Raw genomic sequence first — 17,160 nt, forward strand, 5'->3', positions numbered from 1 at the left:
CCTCTCCACTCCAATCTACCCCAAATGTACCCTACTCCACGTCACTGCAATCAACTCCAGTCCAATCTATTGTATCCTACGCCATCAACACCCAGCTTATCTTCTCGCTCACGAAGAATCCTGAAGACACCAAACTCTGTTTCCAAGAAGGTATGAAGAACTTAACAGCCTACAAGAAGGACAGCTGCCTGAAGATAAACTCAGAGAAGACCGAGGTTCTCATCCTCGGTCCCTGCACCTCCGCTTGGGACAACACCAGGTGGCCCTCAGCCTCCGGAGCCCACCCACCCTTACAGACCCGCTCGGAACCTCAGCATCATCCTGGACTCTTCTCTCTCCATGAACCGCAAGATCAACGCCGTCCTTTCCACTAGTTTCAACTGCCTTCGCATCCTCCGTACGACTTTCAGGTGGATCCCCCCCCCCGACTGCAGAAGGACCGTCACCCACACATTCATTACTAGCAGGCTGGACTACGGCAACGCCCTCTACGCCGGAATCAACAAAGTTGTTCTGCACAGACTCCAGACCATCCAGAACACTGCAGCCAGACTCGTCCTCGGGACACTGCGCCATGATCACATGACCCACCACCTACAAGGCCTCCACTGGCACCCCATCGAGAAGAGGGTCACCTTCAAATTCCTCACCTATGCCTCCACAACATCAGACCCAAATACCTCAACAAGAGAGTATCCTTCCACATACCCAAGATGAACTTCCACTCCGCCGACCTCGCCCTGGCAGAGGTCCCCAGCATCCGCTGAAACAGAACCAGTGGGAGAACTTTCTCCTACATCGCAGCCAAAACCAGGAACAAGCTCCTTGTGAACATCAGACACTCCCCAATCCTGCACACGCTCAGGAAGTAACTCAAGATCTGGCTATTCGACTGATCCAGAGCCCCTCCAGCGCCTTGAGACCCTCACAGGCTAGCAGCGTGCTGTATAAAACCCTGATGGATTGATTGAATCTACCTCAATACACTTCATAACCAACACTCCACTCCAATCTACTCCACTCAAATACTGTCTAACCCTTCTACACCAATCCACCCCACTCCACTTCAATCCATCCCTTTCCACTACAGTCTAATTCACCCCACTCTAACCTACCCCATTCAAGTCTACCCCAGCCTACTCCACTCCACTGCAATCTATTCGCTCCTCTCCAATCTGCCCCACTCCACTCAGACGAACACAATCGACCCCACCCCACTCCACTCCACTCCACTTTAACTCTTTCAATCTACCCCAATCTAATCTACCCCATTCTACTCTACTCCACTCCACTCTAACCAAATCTACCCCACTCCAAATAACCCGCTCAAATTTATCCCCGTCCAGTCTACTCCATTCTATCGCAATATACCCTACTCTAATACACCCAGTGTACTCCACTCCACTCTATTTTTGTAGGTCGACATTTCTGTTGTCGATATTCTGTCAGTGATCCCATTTTCAGTGCATTTAAATATAATGTGAGGAATGAAAAAATAAACAAAGAAAACATACACGTCGAGGAAGTCATCTTGGACGTCCCGGTATTGGAAGCCCATTGAAAACAATATGCAATTGGCAACTGTATACATTTCTTCTCTAAAATTCGGTTTCTTAATTTCACTATCCAAAAGTAAGCAACCGTACAAATTGAACATACAAAATGTATATCCACAATCCAGCCCAAGTGGGCAAAACTATGCCTAATCAAATTAATTGTACAACCTGTAATTTTGTTAGGCCTGCATACTATCTAGATCATCAATAATAATGATGTTCAAATGAATATAAAAATATCAACAATATTTCAAAAAGTATGCATACAATGAATAATATGCAAAGTACGGATGATCAAAGCTCTGATATATCTGCTCTTTGGCATCTTCTCATTAACTTCAAGTACAGTCCAATCGAAAAAACGGAAAATACCATCAGACATGCCCAAGAGTTCATTCTAACATAAAGTAAATACAATAAAAAAACTTGTATGAGTTTTGAAAAGGTTATACTTGAATAAAAAACGATTTGTGGGCTTGAATTGAAGCTCAGGAGCACTATTTTTAGGTCTAGTATTTGCCAAGAAGTTTTGATTGTACTAGAATTATATATACAGATCTGTTGTTGTAATTCATGTTGCCAATACAGGAACAGTAGTCCTCTGTCGGGCACCCTGCAAGTCACAGGACAGAAGCTGGATCATGCATGGTCATGGACGGGTCTAGGAGTCTGCCACACACTAGATTAGCATAACACAGTTGCCAAAACAAAAGTTGGGATATCAGATGCTCATGAAGTCAGGCCCTTCGGACAGGGGCACTTACCTGTATACCGGGGTCGCCAACGTTTTCTGTAGGGAGAGGTACTTGAGCTCAAGGAAAATTCTTCTGAGCTACTAGCATATTTTATCACTGAAAATGCTGATGATATGTATCAACATTAAATGATGACAATCCTAAGCATGATTATCAGTGGGAACCACCCACACATTCCAGGTGAAGTTTTCAGCAGAATACTAGGATAACATTTAAAATAATCAATGCATCCACCTGAGTAATCCAGTAACATTCAAGTCACCAAGTGCCACAAAGGGCATAACCACAGCAGTAAGTCTTCTCAACTCAAATTAATTTATCATTCAGCTAACAATTTTAAATGTGTTTTAGAATTGCAGTTTTTTTGTCTTCATTAGCTTATTAGTTTTTGGAAATACACACATTTTTCTATCAAATACCACTTTTTTTTTTTTTTTTTTTTTGGTGTATACTTGTTTTTGTATACCTTTTTTTATTAAACGTTTTTATTCATAGTGAATCGACAGGAATTCGTATACATTCATTAACTGCAGTCTTACTTCAAGTACAGTAATTGCTTTTAGGTTACGGACACTACATACAGTGCAAGGTTTTTCAGAACTTTCTAGGTCTCAGAGTGATAGTAATCATCCCTCTCAAATACCACTTTCCACTTTGAGGAATCAAACAACATTTTCCCCCCCAAAACTTTTCTGAGAAAACATTTTTTATTGTTAGGAAATACATAGTCCCCTAATTTCTGCTTGTCGTTTACATTGAGTACCGCCATGTAAAAATGTCTCTAATGGACAGATTCTGCATCAAATACCCAGGTATTGCAATCATAGGCCACACATGCTCACCATAACATTAAGAATGCCTGTATTATGCTAATAATGCCCACCATTAAACCATATCTGTTTTTTCCCAAGTAACCACATTGGAGATTCTCTAGTCGCATGCTCTCTTCCTTTAAGAGCAACAAAAGGAGAAACACCTCATTCGGTAACATATCATAATCCTCCCATGACTTACCCACCACCATAATGTTGTCTTGGAAGCACAATACATTTTGCATACCCTTGAAACTGCAATGCATTATTCTTTGAAAGACTGCAGAGGCTGACGTCAAGCCAAACGGCATCCTACAATAACGATAAGCACCCGGGGGGTCACAAAATATGCAAGTGTTCTGGATTCAGGATGCAAATTTACTTGATGTTATACTGCCGACATGTCTAATACAGTGAACACCTTTCCCCCTCCCATTCCACTCAACATTTCTGCGATATAAGGCAATGGTTGGCGGGCAACCCATATATTTTTATTTAAATCACGCAAATCAATGGAAAGGCGAATCTTGTTCCCCTCCTTAGGAGCAACTACAATGGGAGCAAGCCATCCGGATGATTCCATAGGCTCGATAATCTTTTCACTCAACAACTTATCCAATTCTAGTTGAAGTTGCTCTCTTATACTTGGTTTGGTTCCGAATACTTGGAACCAAACCAAGCAGGATTCCGGCCATGCCACTCTACGGAAACTGTCATTCTGGCTGTTCAAGACACACTAAGATCTAATGCTGACAAAGGCATCCATCAGGCCCTGGTGCTCCTTGACTTGTCGGCCGCGTTCGACACGGTTGACTATAACATCTTGATCAACCGTGTCGAGCAGGCTGGCCTCAGGGGCCCCGCTCGGAATTGGATTGCCTCTTTTATCACAAATCGCACACAATCGGTGCGTTTGGGATCATTCACAGCCCCCAAGATGTCATCAACCTGTGGTGTTCCCCAAGGTTCGTCACTTTCCCCCTTATTATTTAACTTTTACCTCCGCCCACTGATTTATTCTTTAAAAAATTACAAAATAACCCTATTTAACTATGCTGACGATCTTCAGCTAATTATTCCGTTAAATTCCCCAAATTCTGCCGCCGAATGTTCAGCCATAATGTCACACATACAAAAGTGGGTGACCTTAAACCATCTTAAACTGAACCCAGGCAAGACAGAACTGATTTTGCCTGGGGAAAGTGGTCTGAGCTGGGGGCAACTGTGCTGGCCAACAGACATGGGATCCCCCCCTACAAAGACCCAATCGGTAAAAAGCCTGGGGATTATACTTAATGAGGATCTATCCCTCAAAGGACAGGTGGGAACGGTAGTTTCCGCTAGTTTTTATCAACTTAGGAAGATTAGGAAAATCGCCCATCTTCTAACACACTCTGCACTTATTCAAGTGGTGATTGCCCTTGTTCTCTCCCGGTTAGACTTTTCAAACAGTCTTTATCTAGGTCTCCCGGCGTTTACTAAAACGTTTACAGATGGTCCAAAATCAGGCGGCAAGACTGATTTGGAAACAACCAAAGTGGCAATCAATCAGAGCTGGGTTAGAAAAACTTCACTGGCTGCCAGTGGCCCAGCGGATTGCCTTCAAAACAGGATGTATCGCCTTTAGGGCGCTCCATGACTATGGCCCTAGATTCATCAGGCAATCTATCACCAACTACACACCTTCGCGCAATCTACGCTCTAAACATCTACTTCTTGCAAATGTCTCCTCATTTAAGAAAAAACGCCAGGGCGGCAGCTGCTTTCACCATCTGGCTGCCTCCTTCTGGAATGCTCTCCCCCTTTCTATCAGACAGAGCAAGGATCTACTGACGTTTCGAAAATCTTTAAAAACTTGGCTATTCCAACAGGCTTATGCTTAAGAGCGGTGTTGATTGTCTTGACTCTATAGCGCCAAGAAACCCAAGGGTGTATGTGCGCTCAAGAAATGGTTATTAAGATAAGATAAGTTATAAGAATGGATACAGGGCTCACTTTATGTACAGTAGGAATGGCGTTCTTTTTTAGAATTATTTGGTTAGTAAATCTTTTCAATAATCCCAATTTGTCAGAGAATACATGTGGAAATGACATTACTAACTTCTTACCCCAATCTGTCTCTGTATCAAGTTTAGGCAAAGCATTTTCATTCACTGGTTCAATACATATTTCTGGCTCCACAGCATTGGGTTCGAGAACAATGTTCAAATCTTTCTGGTGGTGCCACCCTAAATTATTTGAGCTTTCCTCTATTAAGTACATTCTCCCATGGACACAATTTTACTTAAACTGAATAAGCATCCACCTCATACCTATGATATTAATCCTTCAACCACCATATCCCACCTTTTGACATCTGCATACTACAAGTCATTATCCGACCCTTAACATCATCAACATACGTGTCTTTAGAAATTAAATTGAACAAACTTCCTGAGTGTGCCAGGACTTTGACTTGAGCAGTCCCTAAGGTGATATTACTGTATGGTTTTTCTAATAGCCCTGAGCTTTCAATCATTAGGCTTGACGTGTTATAGTTTCCCCCAACTACAGAATGTTTTATTTCATTTATTGTCACTATAATTTCTTCTGGGAGTTCTTCTGAACCCTCTAAAACTTTCATATTAGCATCTTGCATTCTCCCTTTTGACCTACAGACTTTAGCCAAATGACCTCTGCTCCCACAAGCCCTGCATGTGACATTCCTTGCACCACATGCAAGACTGGAAGCAATATGACTGGGACATCCGCATCTGTAACAAGTTATTTTTCTCCTATCTCCTTTTTAACTACCCCCAAATTCCGCAGTTTTGAAGGGTTGCTTGAACTTAACTTCTTTCACTTCCACAGTAGCTGTCTCTCTCAGTATTCTTAACACTGGGCTTAGTCATATCTATCTCCGTCATCCAAACTGCGGTATGCTCCACACTTCTTGCTATTTGTATAGTTTCTTCCAAGGTAGGATCAATAGAAAAGAGCCTTTCTTTCACTTTTCTATTATTAGTACACCTTACAATTTGATCACGAATTAAGGACTCAGTCAAATTTTGAAACTCACATGTTACTGCCAAGCTCCTTTAGGCAGCAACATATGTCACAATGTCTTCATCGTGGCTTTGTGTTCGACAGGAAAATGTATGTCTCTCGAAGACTACACTTACTTTAGGAGAATTTTTTCCCCCAGCATTTGCAGAGACATTTCATACACAGTTATGTGATGTCCATCCCATGTACCTACAGAAACATATGGTAAGTCATCGTAAATCCTCCCTCCTTCAGTACCTAAGTGATGAAGCAAAATTGCTTGTCTCCTTAGTGGCCCATATTTATCTCCACCAAACACCAACTTATAGGTAAAGAAGATGTTTTTCCAGCGTTTCCACGGTATGAGAGGCTCCCCAGGTGAAACCAAAAAACTAGGCGGAGCAGCCATGCCTCGATCACCCATTCCTAAAAAGGAAGAGAAAATAAAAAGCTGCCACAATATACTAAAATAACAAGCTACAAAAACAAACTAAAACAACAAATCTAAAATAATTATCTAAAATAATTATCGAAGATGTATGCTCATGTAGAGTCTTTATCCCACTGTAAATTCAGTCAAATACTTTCTTCGCAGTCCCATCTCTATTCATCTTCCCAGGCAGAGATTGTAATGTGGCAGTCCTATCGCTATGCTGATTGCCCTCCTCTCTTCATGATATATGGTGTGCCAAGGCTGGATGCACACCATATATCAGTTATGGCCGTTATTATGTGATACGCATTTGCCATTCTTTCGGGGATTGCTAAAAGCAGGCCACTAATGCTCTTAATATTTTAATGATGGCAGCAAGTATGGAACAACTAGACCAAAATGCCCATAAAAGATGAAAAAATTATGGCTTCGGCACAATTAGATTTTGAAACGGGCACAATTGCCCCAGAGATAAAATTCTTATGTTGGGGACCGGCATACATATTTGGCAGTGCTTGACACTAGGAGTAGCTTTAAGGAATCAACACTGTTTATTTGGGAAGGACCTAATGTCACACACCCACACATAAATTAATGCATATGCTTCTAATTTTCACTGCCCTAGATACTACCTCTCTTCTCCTCAGCTTTTGGGTTGATCATGCTCCCAACTAACACATTTTCACTCTAGTTCTTGCAGTCACACACTTTGATGAGTCAGCACTGGTTACTACTGCCACTATTATTTGATGTCACACATGGTGCGGCTGATAGAACAGGATGTATAACATGGTCTATCTCCTTCTTAGGTAGATTTTAAGTGGCTATAGATGGTTCATGTGGCTGATCCAAATGCCAACAAAGTGTTTGTTTGAGTGTTATCACGGGGCCCTGCTATTGGTTCAGCTGATTATAACTCTTGAGGATAATAAAATGAGCAGTGCTGCCTTCTTTAATATGCACAAACTCTGAGATCGGCTTGGTTTGGCTTCACGCCTGAAAGCTACTTTGATGGTACTGGTGAGCTACTTGTAGCCTCCGAGCTACTTGTTGGATACCCCTGCTGTATACCATGCTGGGGGCATTCATGTTTAAACAGAAATCAGTCATAGCTGCAGACAGATCAGATTGTTCATCTGATTCTGGTGTCTATCAAAATACTTCATACCATTATCTCACATGCAAATTATGTTTTTTTCTTCCTACAGTTTCTTACTAGGGGTGAGCAAAATTCACAAATTTGTGTCCGCAAAACTACTCATGATTATGCATAATGTGAATCCATCATTTTGTGGTACATTTTAGAGTGAAATGCGTCATTCCCTCAAATGTTTGATGCAAAAACACATATTGACAGTAGAAAATATTGCAAAAATGCTTGCAAACAACAGCTGGGTCCCTTTTTTGCTGTGTAATGCTTTTGTGGTAAATTTTTGTCATGTGTGACATGTAGTTACACATAGTGGTGTAATGGCATCATTTTGGGAATTTAGCATAACAAATGTAACGCGAAGTTCATGAAATAACACAAAAACACTATCACAATAAAAATTTCACCCAAGCCTATTTCTTACTATAATTCGAAATCCTCCGATTGTATGCCATCTTAAAAAGCCTCCCACGTTGTAGTCTAAAACCTTCATTAAAATCTGACCTTGACTTTCAATAGTTCCCTCTTCTTTCTTTTAAATGACTCCCCTTCCCTTACCTCCATCCGCCTTATGCATCATCTTTGAGGATAATCTACTGTGCTGTATGCTTGTTTCCATCAATTATCCTTTATTGAATTCCTGCAACTTGCCTACACCTCATTTCATGAACCACAACCTCCCTTTCTTTGAAACCATGTCTATGCAACCTTAGAATACATATATCCTCTATTTTATCTATTAATCCCACTAATCATTTCCAATGAGTCACATATCTCCGACCAATAAGCACACCTAACTCATGTTAATCAAATTTACCACAAAGAAACTGGAGTAAATGTATATGAACCCAATTAAATGCAGCAAATTGGTTAGGCCGCCTCAGCTATTGCTAAATTAATTATGATTAACCTCTTTCTACTCTTTCTCAAGCACACAAATAAGTTCCCTTAATTCTAGAGGCTACAATGGAAATATCTGCTTTTGAAGAATTTTTTTTTTATCTCAGGCATGTTTTTATGTGTGCAGCGGTACAGAACATCCCGCAGCAATTAACTTTTGCAAAAGCAATGACGAGAGAAAAACGTGGATTGGCAAAAGCCAAAAAGCTTGTACACAACTCCATTCCTTTTGAGACTGCCAATGCTTGCTAGTAATATCATTCAATTTAATTTCAGGACTAAAATAGTGAGAGTTACAAGAAATGTGCATGTTGGCTACGTTTCTCCTGAGTGAAAACACGCATATATGCGCACACTTAATGTTATACATGTACGTATGCCGGTTATGTTTTAGAACTGATCTATTTTGGGTTCAGTCTATGCTCACACTTGGACATTTAACAGCACAGTTTACATTAAAAAAAAGCCATGCAAAACAGTGTTGTCTATTTAATAGCTATAATGTAAGTGCCCCAGCAGGAGGCATTGTTTCATTAACCCCTCCCTTGGTGCTCGTGTGCTCATGACAAGCTGAGCTCGTCTTAACGGTCCGAACGCTCTCACGCGGGGGTAATTCCCCCGCTGTGCTGAACATCCTTAAAAACGGGTGTGGCTGTGACGACCTCAGCTCGTCATGAGCACCGGGGCGCTGTGTGTGCCCCCCGCCCCCCAGCACAGCGGGGGAATTAGCCCCGCAGGCAATGGGTTAAAAATATCAGAACTTTAAAAAAAAAAGTAAAATGGTATATGGTTGTTCTCTGAGTGGCCTTTTGAAATGACTCCTGCTCTGAGAGCAGTTTCTTTGCATTAACACGAATTTGCAGTTATGAAACAACCCATCTTTATTACAAAGAATGGTTCCTTATTTTCACACTTTAAGAATTACAGCTAAACATTATTGGTTGTTTTTATGATAGAGGCAAAAGTCTTGTACATCAATTAGGGATAGTAACAATGTGCGGTAATAGTTTTACCTAGATAGAACAGTTTAACCCCTCACTCTAGCAATCAAAGACTGATAGTTGATCTGCTAACTTTTGCAGCGTCTCCACCGCTGCATTGCACCGCAAATGCCATCTTTCCTATGTTTAACTGCATGCGCGCTAGCGGTTTTCCCGCTGAGCGCTGCGATTTCGAAAATCCTGCGTTATGGGACAAGGTCAACTCGTCACACGCACAGCGTAGGTAACGCCCATGACGAGTTGACCTTGTCACACGCATCGAAGGGGTTAATAAGGATGTGGGGAAACCCAATATACCCTTGGAGGCTTGGGCTGAAATAGCTGTATAAGTAAAGATGCCTGCAAGGGATTTTATTTGAATAATACAGTTTTTCCAATAATTCCAACTATTCAATGTTAGATACTACAGTTATCCAAGATTTAATTATTAAATTGGGCAATTATTACATAGATGGATTGATCATAAACAGAGAACAGACAACAGGATATCTTTTGAAAAAATATATTTTCATTTTATGAAAAATTTACAGGGTACATTCAACACTACGGCTGATAGCAAATGCAATCAAAGGAAAAAGGTAAATCTTAGTCACACCGCAATTTGATAAGTACAATCCTCTCCTAATAAAATTACCAAGGCAACCAATTTTTCACTAAATAATAGTCACTTGATGTAGATTAATACACAGGGAGTTGGATAATCTAGTCGACGTTTTGGTCTTCTTTCGTGTATATCGTTCAGACCATCTTCAGGACAAAATTAATCTGCATTACAACAATGACCCTTCCAGAATTTCAGAGAGTGAAACCTTGACACTATCGTAGAGACTTCCAGTGCGGCTGTTTCCAATTACACTCTGTTGTCTTTAAATCAACAATGTCGGAGTGCGAAATTAGTTTTAGTCCTTTTCTAAAACACCAAAGGGTGTCCTAATCTTCATCGGATAAGATTCTGGCTGAGTTTGTTTTGAGCAGCTGAACAGCGTTGCTGGAAACAGCGTTATTGGCAACCATCCATTCGGTACGGAAATTGCGTGCCAAACGCCATTGTCGATTTGAAGACAACAGTGTAATTGGAAACACCTGCACTGGAAGTCTCTACAGTACAGTTCCTACAGTGTTCTATGTCCTGAAAATGTATGAATACTAATCCTTTGTGGACGGTCATAAGCTCGATATCTCTGTTACTGACACACCAATCACTGGTTGTTCTGCCTATGTCATCAATATTGTTTTTTTTCTTGTTAATTAAAAAAGGTAGCAAAAAATCGGTTTTCAGTAGAGGCGAGAGACCTTAAGGTGCAGAGGTGGAGTAGTGTATGACATACTGCAGACTCTCGATATAGTCAGCCTCCTGAGACATTGTGATTGGAGAGCAAGAGTTTAAGTGCCACCTGTCCATGAGATTAGCAGTTTGACTTGCTGCTTAATGAAATCACACAAGGCCAGAACACATCTTCAGTAACATCCATCAAATGTCCACCTTTCATGTTATTATACATGCTTTCTAGGGTAGGTATACTGTAGTGAACATATGAATGCTTCTTCACTAGTCAGCATCAAAAATTGCTCCTCCATACAATATACACACACAACGCAAACGCTCATTTATACATTTATAGGTATTCCAAACCTATACCACAAACAAATCATGCACTCTGTCTGTACCTCAGGATGTTACTCACATGAATTGTCATGTATTGTTACTTCTAACTTGCATTCATATTTCTATTTTCTTTTTCAATGTCTAGATTTGTCGTTATCCCACCTCAAAATATTGGACTCATCAAAATATATTTATCTGATTCCAAGGCTAGAAGTTCGACAATCTGCTGAAAATTGAGAAGAACAAACTCCATTGTTCATGGTATAGTATGGCATTTTCTGAATAGTATGGCATTTTCTGAATAACATGTTATTTAATGACAGTATGGAATTTATTACAAAGCCACCTAAAAGTGATTAAATGAATCTGAAAGCGACATGCATTTTTCACATAAACAGCATTCATTCCATATTTTTTTCAGTGCATCTAGTTGTAGTAATAATGAACCGATGCATGCTAAAAATGACATGGGTAAGTGAAGTCAGCCTCAAAAATGTTGCAGCTTATGAAATATATCCTAGCATCGTGTGGTCAACGAGAACCTACGGACCAATAGACTGAACAGTTTATGGTTGCCAGTAAAATGCTCACAGCAGATGGGTAATTATTACCATGTAAATGTCTGCATCAATAGTGACAGTCATATCAGGGCAGTAGAATCATAATTCCCCATTTCTCCTCCTAGGATAACAGTGTACGGGGACAATAGATCCTCTTCCTACACAGTGATAGTTTGACTTATACAAGTAACTAACTCTCCTATTTTCAGAGTTCTCAGAGTAAAACGTTATACCACACCTGCCAAGTTACTCTATGATTGGATAGTTCCTATTTTTGACATTCAGTCTGAATTCATTCCATATTGTGTAGATCATCTCGCTGCATTGCTGTCCCCGCCTCATTTACAACAAATCCATTTCCACAACTACCTATTTTTGCAGTTCACATAACCCATCAGTGAGACTTCGGGAATCTGGTCTTCTCCACTACTGCGCTTCCCTGTGTTACACCAAACCCAATGCCAAGAGCACAAAAAAAATCAGCTTGCTCTTCTTTGCCAGGACCAGGCAATTAGGGGTAAATATTTGTTCAATTTAAACGACTAACTTGTAGTACACTCGGTCAGAAAGGACTGACTTGGCACACACCCCAATTTAGGCAAAAATAATGTGTCTGTCCATGCATCTTGGAAAGGTAGGAGCCTTATTCTAATCTATTATGTGCTTCACAGCAAGGTGATTTAAGCAAGTGTGAGGCCTGTGCTGTAGCAACTTCAAATAGCTACTTCAGAAAAACTCTGGTGTGTGAGCAGAAGCTCCTCCAGTATGTCATTTAAGAGGAACTCTATATATCTCCCTATTAGTTACTGTAGGAATTAATGTTGTAAATCAGGCCTTATAGTTCCAAAATACTATTTCTTCTTCTTGCCCCCAGATGTCTATTTGCCTTAGAGGCAACATGCTCTTCTAGTAGTTTTATCAATAAGGCGGTCAAGTCTCTTTGAAAAAAAGTTTCCCTTTACATTGTAGAAACCAGGAAATAATGGAAGATGACTGAGACCTCAGTCATTTGGGACAGTTGGCCTGCCCATCAAGGAAGGGATTCATTATATAGAATTCTGTGCACTTCCCCAGCCTACTCAGCACTGTCTGCATTATGGGAAAATCACCTCTTTATTTTTCTCCAAATGTCTGAACCTGTCATTATACATTTTAAGTGGAAAATGGGTCAATGTGATGGGCTCATTTGCTGCATTTGAGTCCAGTATCAACACCAGGACCCTCATTATGATGGCAGTCGGACGAGCGTCCGCCTGCCATCGTATCAGGATGGAGACTGCCCGACATGTAGTCAAAGGCTCCACCTGCCATATTATGATCCGACCACCGTGAAGGCGTTTGGAAACATGCCTTTTTGAATTGCAGCTTGTGCTGCAGCCCAGAAAACGGCCGCAGCACAACCCGCAAATGAAAAATGCATGTTTGTAAACATTCATGGACCGTGTGCCAGGCACCATGTGGTGCCTGGCCCACAATGCATGGATGTTGTGGGGGGCGCCATATCTGCCCCCCGGTCCCTTAGTGGACCCCCACGGTGGACAGGGCCCTGCTAGGGGCCCCCAAAGTCCCTGTCCATCTGCCTTTACATAGCTGTCGACCGCCATGTAAAGGCAGAGGGAAAGGAACATTCTAATCCCTATGATAGTGCCTCTGCAGACAACGCCACCATTGTAGGGTGTGGCAATAGGCTCCAACCTCCCTCGAATGGCACCTTGAGCCTGTTTTAGGCGGCAGTCTTTCCCCCAACAAAATCGCTCTGACTGCTGGCATTATAATCTGGCGATCTAACCGATACTCTGGATGTCGGATGAAATGCCACCGACGGCCTGTCAGTGGCGGTCCGCCCAACATCCAAATCGGGCCCCAGTTAAACCATTAGGCCTGTTGCATAGCTGCGGTTTCCTTCGTAGAAGGTAGCCCACATCAAAGATAATGTGTTATGATCAATTCATCGAGAAATTAGGCACATGCTAGAATATGCTAGAATAAAAAACGTGTTAAAATGCTATAAATTCCAGTTTTGAGACTGTTTCATACCTTAAAACCATTGCAGATGCAATGTTGTCCAGCTTCTTTTCCTCCTGACACTTTGTTAAACTTGTGATTTGATAATGTCATCCTCTTTATCTCAGCATATATCATAACTGCCATAAATACATTTCCCCAGCCTTCCGTAATCATTAAACAAACATTTAAGGTATGAAGCCTGTCTAACTGGATGTCCAGGGGAACTTTATGTACTCTAGGCTGACTATGTCATGCATTAGATATGGGCGTTGTTGCATGATCATTGACATATCTATCCAAGTAGTTTGAGTGATGAAGGAGCATGTCTTTGTGATGACCAAATATATGTGTAAGAAAGCCTTCAACTGTATCTTCTGTATATTTATACTGCACCCTGCATCTCAGCAGTAACACAAAGCCTCCAGAATCTGAATTACAAATTTGCACATTAAGCCCCCAAATCTGCCACCCATCATAGGTTTGTAAAACTCCTTATACTGAACACCGTTAAACATCCCAGTCTCCCATGAGTGGTTATTTTCTGGAAAAAAGAGCAATCTTCACCATCAATACTTTGGAGTTTTGAGGATGTGTGACCAATGGCAGATGTCCCTCTATTTAGAATGTGCTGAGGCCCAATACACTTCAAATAGTGATGACAGGAGGTCCGTAACTTTTTGGTGAATGTACTTCACCTGTAAAATTCTAAAAAGGTCCTCTGTCAAGTTCAGCCATTGTAAAAATCTTGATGATTATGTACTCCTTTTATTAGTCTGAAGCGAGGCTCTTCTCTGTAAAATTGAAGAGCAGGGTACCTTTATGAAGCATAAAGTAAAATTTAGATGTGTGGCTCCCAATAGCAGGTTGCCAGCTTCCTTCTCAGGCAATTCTTTTTCTCCGCTAAAGGAGAGTAAACGGAAATGATCCGTTTACCTTCAACGTATTGGTATTTTTCCTGGGTTCCACACATGCTGCAAGTGACTAGCTTCAAGGAATTTAAGTTCGGCACATTGAAATCATTGAAAAATTGACCATGCTGGTTTGTCCTTCACAACCTAGAGCTTTAGTGTCCCGTGTGTTTATGTTTTATGGGTGACTGCTGTCTGAAGTAGTGAAGAATTGTCTGCACGTTCATCAGACGCTTTACCATTGGACATTTCTCTAGAGATTTGGGACTTTGTTGCTGAGAGTTTGAAAATATTCAGAAAATGTTTTGCATCTCATCTCCGTATGGAGCTTGACAAGCAAAATTAGCAACTACCCTCCAGTATTCTCCCTCTCTTTCCAACATTGAAGGCAGATTGGTCATCAAGTATGGACGAAATCCCATATCATGCCTGTTCCTCTCCTTCACCCTTTCTCACCAAGGCATAGAGACCTTGAGCTGGTATCTTTAGAACTTGTGTCGCAAACAGAACACACTCTTAATTTTTACATCCCTTTTTTTCCCCAAGGATGTGCTTTTCTACACCGTACCATTTCAGCGTCTCTGATGACTGCACCTTCTCAGTGATTCCTAGAGATATTGATTTTGGCATAGATCATGCTTTTTGTGCGGTAAGCAAATGTCTGTGCACTCCGGACCACAATGATGACTATTTCTGTATGTGGCATGTATCTCAGGTATTCTCCCGTGTACACTATCAGTAATCAGTACAAATGTTTCCTTTCTGAGGTAATTTTATCACAGAATTCTTTGCCGCGTTTATGTAGGTGGAACTGTCTATTTGAGATTTTGGAACACACCCATGTATGACCCTTCTTTGCACAGATGGCAATTGATAGTTTAGACGGCATGTGTGGCTGTAGATACACATGCTCTGCATACTCCTGCTATCTAGTGTTGGGTTCTGAGTTGTGCATCTTGTTTTTCTTTGAAGAAGTCTTTAGAGTCAAGCTGTAGGATGACGCCGCCTCTCGGGGATATTGAGCATGGGCATTGACTCCTTTGTTAGATTGTTTTCTCTCCGCAGTCGAGTTTGGAAATGTGTGCCTCTCCTCTGTGTTCAACTCCGTTCGGTACGAGTCTTTGGTCCTATCCTGTCTTCGGCAGTATAGTGTATCTCAATTGCACTTTTCTAATCCGCTGTTGCTCAATAATCTTCGCCGGGTCGGACATCGACTGATCGCCCTTTGAGAAGCCGCCCATCTCAGGCCAACCTTTCCACGTCCACCCTCAGTACGGAAATTGTGTTCTTGAGAAGACGGCAATCGCAAGGAGATGATGGACAGAGCGCTAAAACTTTTTAGACACTAGCTCCCAGTCACAGATCTGGGTTCTTTAACTCACTTCGCCACCCCAGTTCAGTCCCAGCGATATGCAAACAAGTCTTCACCCTGTGCCTCATGGGAACAGTCTAGCCCAAACTGCCAAGCCAGGTCTTCCCTGGACCAGATGAGGGGCGTTACCCCAAAACCAGTCCCAGGAGGCTTGTTGCCAGTCAAGGGAAGACCTGCCTTGGCAGTTCGGGCTGGACTGTTCCCATAAGTAACAGGGTCATGACTGATTTGCATATAGCTTAGTCTGAACTGGGAGTGGCGAAGTCAGCTAAAGAACGATGATGGATTCAACCCAGATCTGTGACTAGGAGTGAGTGTCTGAAACGTTTCAGCGCTCCGTCCATCATCTCCTTGTGTTTTCTTTGTTCGCCCTAAGTTGGCAGGCTATGTCCCTTGCTCACTTTGCCACTGGATTCAAGCTAGCCTGGCTGATGAGGGGTGTTAACCTGAAACCGGTCCCAAGATGCTTGTTTCTGGTCTAGGGAAGAGCTGGGTTGACAGTTCAGGCTGGATTGTTCCCATAAGGAACAGGGTCAAGACTGATTTGCATACAGCTGGGTCTGAACTGGGGTGGCGAAGTGAGCTAAAGAACCCTGATGGATTCAACCCAGATCTGGGACTAGGGGTTAGCGTCTGAAAAGTTTAGGCACTCTGTCCATCATCTCCTTGTTTTTTTTTGAGAAGATGGACAGAGAAAAATCCACATTCAAGAAGGCACAGGGCGAATTACAGCCTCTCCTCCTCCTAAGAGGCAGTTAACATTTGAGGAGGACTTGGACATTCCTGTACCTCAAGAGAAGAGGACAAAAGACAAGGCTACCAGCCCTGCACATCATCCTCCATCACATACACTACACTGCACTACCTCCTTCAGCATCAGCACCTCCACCATCTTCTCCACATCAGGACCCTCTAGATAACACACCTCCAGGTTCACTTACAAGGCGTTTATTAGGAGAACCATTAGGGGACCTAGATCCATGGTACATTTATGACATAGACTCCGTAACTCCCAATGACCTAGACCTTTATCCAGTTCGCTCTTACCACCTGAAGATACTAGTGCAACTTCATAG

General features: G+C 41.9%; 1 protein-coding gene across 3 annotated transcripts in view; it reads left to right on the forward strand.

The window, feature by feature from the left end:
* Window positions 1–17,160, forward strand: part of ZBTB14 (zinc finger and BTB domain containing 14) — an 83,381-nt gene that overhangs the window by 12,502 nt on the left and 53,719 nt on the right. Inside the window, exons 2-3 of one of the 3 annotated variants that reach the window (XM_086965510.1) lie at window positions 11,383–11,498; window positions 15,259–15,361. The gene's annotated coding sequence lies outside the window, so the exon portion shown is untranslated. Of the gene's footprint in view, window positions 1–11,365; window positions 11,499–15,258; window positions 15,362–17,160 lie in introns of those variants that run through there. The other 2 variants (XM_086965511.1, XM_086965509.1) reach the window with 2 other exon arrangements.

The sequence above is a fragment of the Lissotriton vulgaris genome, chromosome 4_1, assembly GCF_964263255.1.
Source record: "Lissotriton vulgaris chromosome 4_1, aLisVul1.2, whole genome shotgun sequence".
In the NCBI taxonomy this organism is placed as follows: Eukaryota; Metazoa; Chordata; class Amphibia; order Caudata; family Salamandridae; genus Lissotriton; species Lissotriton vulgaris.